The 8,094-nt window shown below is 44.0% G+C and overlaps 1 pseudogene across 1 annotated transcript; it reads left to right on the top strand.

Annotated features, from left to right (window-relative positions):
- Positions 1 to 225: 225 nt before the first annotated feature.
- Positions 226 to 7,556, top strand: LOC307189877 (olfactory receptor 9I1-like; annotated as a pseudogene). Its single transcript has 2 exons — positions 226 to 260; positions 6,611 to 7,556. The product of its transcript is annotated as an olfactory receptor 9I1-like (transcript).
- Positions 7,557 to 8,094: the final 538 nt, after the last annotated feature.

Here is an 8,094-nt window from a genome sequence, read left to right on the forward strand (position 1 = left end):
CTAACAATTTTGTTAAACAGTTTGGCATTATCCTTTAAAAATCAAAGATACACATAACCAGTGACTCAGCTATTTCAGTGACCTAAGTATGCATGATGGTGAAACTCTTGCCCGTGCCTACCAGGGTGCAGGGGCAAGAATGTTCATGAAGCATTGTTATAATAGCACAAAACTCGAAACACTTGCCTCTAGGTTTTTATTCTTCTGATCTGGAGTGTGGATGTGATGGCTGGGGCCCTGGCTGCCATTCAGCTACCAAGGTGACCTTGAAGCTACAAGCCATGCATAGAAAACAGCAGAGCAGAAAGGGCCTAAGCCCCTGATGACATTTTTAATCCACCATACCAGCCATGGGCTGCCTATCTCCAGCCTTCTTTTATGTGGAAAAAGAATTAATGTTTATCTTATTCAAGAAAACAACCAACTAGAAGCAACTAGAAAGCAAATATATATACAAAGAGAGAGAGATCGAAAATAAGCCAAACTAAGACATACGATTCAGTGATACACAGACAGATGATGTGCCGCCCCACTTTCCTTGGCAACAACAGAATGGGAATCAAGGGGCCCTAGGAGGCCCCTTCTCAGTTATGACTTTTCCCCGCTCTGTTGCTGTTACTGATTTAACACCATTAAAGTGATCTTCCTTTATTTCAAAATCAAATAGGCTGATAAAAAGGAATGAAATAATGCCATCTGCAGCAACATGGATGGACCTAGAGATCATCATACTAAGTGAAGTAAGTCAGACAGAGAAAGAAAAATACCATATGATATCACTTATATCTGGAATCTTAAAAAATGGTACAAATGAACTTATTTACAAAACAGAAAGAGACTCACAGACGTAGAAAACAAACTTATGGTTAGCACAGGGGAAAGGTGGGGGGATGGATAAATTAGGAGTTTGGGATTAACATAGACACACTACTATATATAAAATAAATAATTAATAAGGACTTACTGTATAGCACATGGAACTCTACTCAATATTTTATAACAACCTATATGGGAAAAGAATCTGAAAAAGAGTGGATATATGTATAACTGAATCACTTTGCTGTATATCAGAAATTAACACAACATTGTAAATTAACTATACTCCAATATAAAATAAAATTTAAAAATAAATAAATAAATAGGGGCTTCCCTGGTGGCACAGTGGTTGAGAGTCCGCCTGCCGGTGCAGGGTACACGGGTTCGTGTCCCGGTCCGGGGGGATCCCACATGCCGCGGAGCAGCTGGGCCCGTGAGCCATGGCCGCTGAGTCTGCGCGTCCGGAGCCTGTGCTCTGCAACGGGAGAGGCCACAGCAGTGAGAGGCCCACGTACCGCCAAAATAAATAAATAAATAGGCTAAAGGACTGAATCCTTCTCCCACAGAATATTTTGTGAGGCAGATGTTTAAACTAAAGAAGACCTGATGCCCCAGACTCTGCCACAATATAGAATGGAAAGCAAGTCCAGGTACAGTTCACTGAGGGCTGGGAACATCTGTATTGGGTTTAGTCAGCTTTCCCAGAAGTGGTAAGACTTGAACCGGGTCCGGAAGGAAGCAGAATCCTTGAGCAGACCAGACTAATGGGTGAGACTGTGGTTTCACGGTCCTAGTCTCCTCGCCCTGACCATAGCCATCCTCCACCATCATTTCTGATCAGCCCTCCAGCTGGCAGCTGAGAAGCTATGTGACCTCGGATAAGATGTGCACCACCACCCCCGGGTCTGTACCTTCATCTGTAATGTATCAAAGTAGGTCTGGATTGTCTCTCCGTTTCTTTCCAGCCCTGGAGGAAGTGGCATGGAAGTGAGGATGTTCAGTCCCTGACGAGCACAGAGAGGAACATGGGAAATTATGTCATTTAGGATCTACCACTTACCCTCCTGAGCTTTTTAATCCCCAGACCCATTGTTTTCTTACCTACTGAGAGCCCTGAGTCAGCTCTAATTGAAGGCAGAAGACTTCTCCCAGAAACATAAAGCCCTGTCCCACTCATTTTGTGATTTGCAGGCAAGTCTGGACTCACGTAACCCCCACTGCAGGCAGGTGAATTATCACAGTGAATCATAGAGAAAAACGAGTCCCTCTTTCATTTAGCATTACCACCTTCATACCAGAAGCATCATCTTAGGTGACACCTGTAAGATGTTAAAAACACCAAAGGATTCAATTGGATCAGAAAACTCAACGATTCAGAAACAAGGCAATCTGAATTGGGCAGGAAGGCGAAACAGTTAGACACCTGGAGAACCTGGAGGTTGCAAGCTTTGAATGTTGCCCAGGAGCTCTGGATAAAACTGAGTGCACAGCCTGGTCTTGCTACCTGCTGCGAGTTTATTCAAAAGTGGGTTTCCGCATATCCGCAAAATCAGCCCAAGGAAGATTCGGTAATTGCATTTACTATGGCTTCCAGAGCACCACAGCAGCAATCTCCTTGGATCTGCTCAGAAAACAAAAATATCATCAGTGCTTCATAGAAGTCCCTCGCGGGAACAAAAGGACCAGTTCTTTCCCTATGAGGTAATGTAAATCTTGTAACTATGTTGGGAGATCATATATTTTCCAGAGACTATTAAGTGTGCTTTCCGAAAGTTTGAAAAAATTTAAATTTTATTTTTGTGACCTTTTGCACAGGTTATTTTCCCAAGGCTTTAATTCTGTCTTCCGTGAAACAAGCATAGACCTACGTACTTACTGATGGTTGCAGCAGTTAGTAACAAATGATGTCAAGTGCAGGGAACAGTAATTGGCATCGAGATATTATTACTCCCCTGTCACCCACATGGTTGAATAACCAGGTATTCAGAGCATGTACCAAGGATGAGTCCCACCCCTCTGAGGAGGTTGTCTCAGCTGGTGAGGTCAGAGAGAAAGACCCTTGAAAGAAGCTTTTGAAGATAATGTAGAAATGGATGTTACAGGAGGGGATGTGCAGTGAGGAAGGTGACGAGATGGAAACCTCAGTGACCTGGCCTCTGAGTGTCCTGACTGTGTTGTAGCAATCCTCCCATCCCTGTGGCTCCATCCTGGACTGCTTTGTTCTTTCCCAACTCCATGGCCTCTCCCGAGGCACCAGATAAGATGCTCGTATTGAGGACCCATCAAGATAAATTTGGGAGGGAATGTTTTCTGACACATCAGGTAAAAGTTAACTTCTTCTCCGAGGTTCAATATTCTCTTCTGCTAAATGAAAAGAACATGTTGGACCAGATGTTAATCTTTTTTTAACACTGGAACGCCCTTTTCAAACAAAATGAAGTGAAGCACCTGTTTGTTTACCAGCGTTAAAAGAAGCTCTGCTTTGTTTGAAGCTGGGGCTGAGTTGGCAGCTCCCCACCTGGTCAGCCTCCCGTTTACTTCCCACTGCTGTGTCCCTTGAGGCATCTCCACAAAGGCTGAGTCCTCTGACAAGCACAGCAGGAAAATCACAGAACTGCCTCACAGGGTCCTTTCCGACTCCAGGGTTCTGTGTGAGGGTCATAGGTATTTCCAACCAGTGTGGAGAAGAGCATATGAGCCCATCCTGAGGGTCATGGGCACAGTGACCCCCAAATCCTGGAGAGAAAGAGAAACCAGTCACCCAGATGCTCTTCTAACATAATGTCAGACATTGGACAGACATGGACACAGAAACTACCAGACAACAGCTAATGACTCACAGTTCCAAGGAATGTTCTCATTGTGAGGTTTACCCACTGAGACAATGTTTTGAATAGGTACACGTGTTAGCTACCACCATCCAGAAGAAAGCTGCCAGATGAATATTTCTTTTTAGGTCAATGAGGGCATGATGGTGTCTATTCTCAGGCCATGTGAACTAAGTTATGCAAATGTTGTGGAACATGTCCAAGGGCTGGACTGAAAGGTCATGACTGTTCTGAAAAAAGATGGTGGGATTGGCCAGTCCAAATCCTACTAAGCAGTGGGATGTTGCTATAAGTCTCTAGAGCATATGATTGTTTAGCAATCTGAATGTGCTGGCTATCTAGTCCAAATATTGAAATATTCAGAGTAATCTTTTAAAAGCTTCAAAGAAACTTATATTTATAATCTTGAGCTTCAGATATAAGATAGCAAAAATATTGCTGGAGGACATCTAGTTAAGTGTGTCCTAAAGCATGGGTTCCATGTCTCTAAATTTCCATCTCTGTGGAAAGAAGGAAGAGAAGATTCTGTGGCTAAATAAGGATAAAGAATTCTGCTTTGAAAGAAGGATGTATTGAGCCATGGAACAGAATAATAGATGTGAGTGCAAATTCAGGATGCCTATACCAGTAGGTTCCAAACTGAGTTTTCGAGACTCGGGTCTCAAAGAGATGTCACGATGCCGGTGCTTTCCACAACCCACCTGAAAGCTTGAAGCTATGTTTTGTATCACATAACTGACCCTTTGGACACAGCAGACAGTTAATATGTAGGCTGGCTATATAATTTCAACTTTCTAACTTTTGGACTGGCTCTCAAAAAAGCAGCTGGATAAATCAAATTCCCTTTTTAAAGTATTTGAACTAAAAAAAAACTGAAATAATTTTTCAGTTTTTCAATAGAGGTAAAGATGATGAACTTCCATGGGGTGAATAGCCACAACTATGTATAAGTCAAAGTTATGAGGAAGCAGAGAAGAGAAAAATGATGGGAAACATTTAACAGAGGGACAGAAAGAAGCAGGTGGTTGGAGCACAGAAATATCACAGTAACAGCAGTTCTGGAAGAAAGATGTTTAAGATCAAAGAAGATGGGAGCAATGGAATAAACCAGGGTGGTCCATACTCAAGCTACCGCTAATCAGTACGTTTGATAGGCATCCGTTTCCATACCTTACTTTGATAAGTTAATTGTTAGAAACTTGGTGGACCTGGTATTCTGTGTCTGAAACACCAGGACTTTGATTTTGCCTATGAGCCATGGAATTCTCAGGATCAAAACTGAAATGTTCTGTGGAAGTTCTATGGCTAGTGAGAACCCCATAGTTCACAAACAAGTCTTTAACCCTGACTCCAACCAGCCTCCGCATGAATCTCAGAATCCCTGACGGAGCAGCCTCCACCCTCAACCCCTAGAGGCATCGTCCTGGAGAACAGAGCCCAGAGCCATCAACAGCTACAAAAGAACTCATTCCACCACCAGAAAGTGAAGAATCAACCTGATTTCTACAGGAAACTGGTTCTACCAAATTCTATGAACCCCCTCTCTGTGAGCTACTTCTAGACTACAAAGGCTAAAAATTAATGAAACAAGCAGTGCCCTAGGGTTGTGACACCATAGCTTAAATCCTGGCTTCTGCACTTGCAATTTATTCTTTGACAAAAGCCACTTTAAGTTCCTGACCCTCAGCTTACACATTTCAAGCGTGACATTCATAACGGCTATTTCAGGATTATTGACAGAAATCAGCCAATTAATGTGGAAACGTCCAACACAGAATAAGGGCTCCATAAATCTAATGGTTTCACTTTCTCTCAAGGACCCTCAAGAAAGAGATCCAAGGCAGACGATAACCTTGTTCACAGGAGAGCAGAAATGGATTGTGAAAGGGCTCACCAGGAGTTGCTGACATGACTGGAAATGTTTGACTTGCAGAATAGGAGACTAGATACGAGTAGGTATAATAACTGTCTTGGGAGAGAGGGATTTTACTCAACGTGCAGAATCGAGCATAATACTAATATGTAGAAGATACAGAAAGAAAAAGAAATGTCATGAAGAACCTAGGGGTAAGACAGGAATAAAGACACAGACCTACTAGAGAATGGACTGGAGGATATGGGGAGGGGGAGGGGTAAGCCGTGACAAAGCGAGAGGGTGGCATGGACATATATACACTACCAAACATAAGGTAGATAGCTAGTGGGAAGCAGCCGCACAGCACAGGGAGATCAGCTCGGTGCTTTGTGACCACCTAGAGGGGTGGGATAGGGAGGGTGGGGGGGAGGGAGACGCAAGAGGGAAGAGATATGGGAACATATGTATATGTGTAACTGATTCACTTTGCTATAAAGCAGAAACTAACACACCATTGTAAAGCAATTATACTCCAAAAAAGATGTAAAAAAAATAAAAATAAAAATAAAAAAGAAGATGGAGAAAGAGCACTGTGGCTTTCCCAACAGGGAGAATGTTCCAAAGGCAGAGTGCCCAGAAAGACCCCATCACGTAACACAGGATTCTGCATCTGACCACTCTGGAGGCATCATTCACATCACAGTCTATGCAAATGGCCCTGCCGGGAGTTAACAGGGCACAGTCTTAGAATCCATGTGTGTCAGCCCTGGTGTACACCTGGGCTACATGACAATTTGTTGGGAATATTCTAGAAGAGAGAGACTCCAGATTGGTCCCTTCCAGTCTTGATAGTCTACAGTTCTCTGTTCTGAAAGAAAGTCACAGACAATAAGCAAGTGAACCTGAGGAAATACCTACCCAAGGTCCATTTTCAGGAGGGATGCAGAGATAGGCAAACTCTCTCCATAGTCACTGCCAGTTGTAGATTCTTAAAATGATAACATTCTCTTCTCTCTCTGAGCAGAAAAATATCTGAGGTTTTCACCTAAGGTCTGACACTGAAGAAGACAAAGGCCTTCAGCTCTGGAATCTCCACTTCCATTCTCCTCAGGCCAGCCAGCCATGTGGAGCCTACGGCCAAAAGAAATCTCACCACTGTGACAGAGTTCATTCTTGTGGGTTTCCCATATCACCCTGAACCGGCCGTTCCACTCTTCCTGATGTTTCTCGTCTTCTATCTAGTCACCCATCTGGGAAATGTGGGAATGTTTATTCTAATCCAAATGGACACTCAACTCCACACCCCAGTGTACTTCTGCCCGAGCCATCTTGCCCTGCCAGATGCCTGCTCTACCTCGGTCATCACCCTTCAGGTCCCAGCCACACTGACCACGAGCAAGACGGTCATCTCCTGTGGCTCCGTTCTTTTTCTTCACCATCTGTGCAGGCACAGAGTGTTACCTGCTGGCAGTAATGGCCTATGACCGCTTTGTTGCCATTAGCAACCCATTGCTCTATAACGTAGCAATTACTCGGGGCATCTGTAGGGGCTTTTTGGCCGGGCCTCTGTCTGTGGGGTATCGGGGGCCATCCTGCATACCATGCGCATCTTTACCCTCTCCTCCTGTGATGACAGTCAGATCAACTTCTTCTTCTGCGATCTCCCACCACTGCTGAAGCTTGCCTGCAGCAACATGACACAAAGTGAGATTGTCATCCTCTTTTTTGCCAAACTCATGTTCCTGGCCAATGTCGTGATCACTCTGGTCTCCTACATGCTCATCATCAGAACAATCCTGAGAGTGAAGTCTGCTGGTGGGAGAGCCAAGACCTTCTCCACCTGCACCTCTGTTGCTCTCTTCTTTGGGACACTTGCCTTCATGTCCCAGAGAAGTAACTCAGACAAATCCCCAGAGAAGGACAAGACTGTGTCTGTCTTTTACACTGTGGTCATCCCCATGCTGAACCTTTTGATCTACAGTTTGAGGAACAAAGACGTAAAAGCTTCAATCAGAAAAGTCATCTGTAAAATCCAGTTCCTGAGGGAGGTAGTTTAGATGAGCGTCCTTCATCCTGACCCATATTCTCCCCAGATCGTCAGGCTCTGATAAGCATCAATACCATATGGTGCTTGCCCTCAAGAATGAACGGTAGGTGCCTTTCACTGGCACCTGAGAAGTGAGCAAGAGCTACCAGCTCTGCAAGGAAAACTGTAAGTTTGGTGACATTTTTTGGATGGCTCCCTCTGCCTCTCTTTTCTTCCCCTCCTCCTCTTGAGTCCATCCGCCAAACCCTCGGGGCCAGAGTGCTACTCTCTGATATCACAGAGCCAAAAGATAGCATAGTCACAGTAAACCAGCCACCATATCCAACCTCCCATTCCCCAACCCAACCATGCTTGAGTTTTCCAGTTTCTCCTTTTTTATCCTTTTTGTCTCTGTGCTCATTAATATTGACTTTTACTCTTTATGGAAGATCATAGCTGGGAATCATACTAATGAAAGAATAAGGGGTTTTCTTATGGTATGGATAACCTGCCAACTCATTACAAGGAAGGTAATGAAAAGAACTGTGAACCCAGTGGAATTTCCAATT

The sequence above is a fragment of the Stenella coeruleoalba genome (assembly GCF_951394435.1).
Source record: "Stenella coeruleoalba genome assembly, chromosome: 8".
NCBI lineage: Eukaryota > Metazoa > Chordata > Mammalia > Artiodactyla > Delphinidae > Stenella > Stenella coeruleoalba.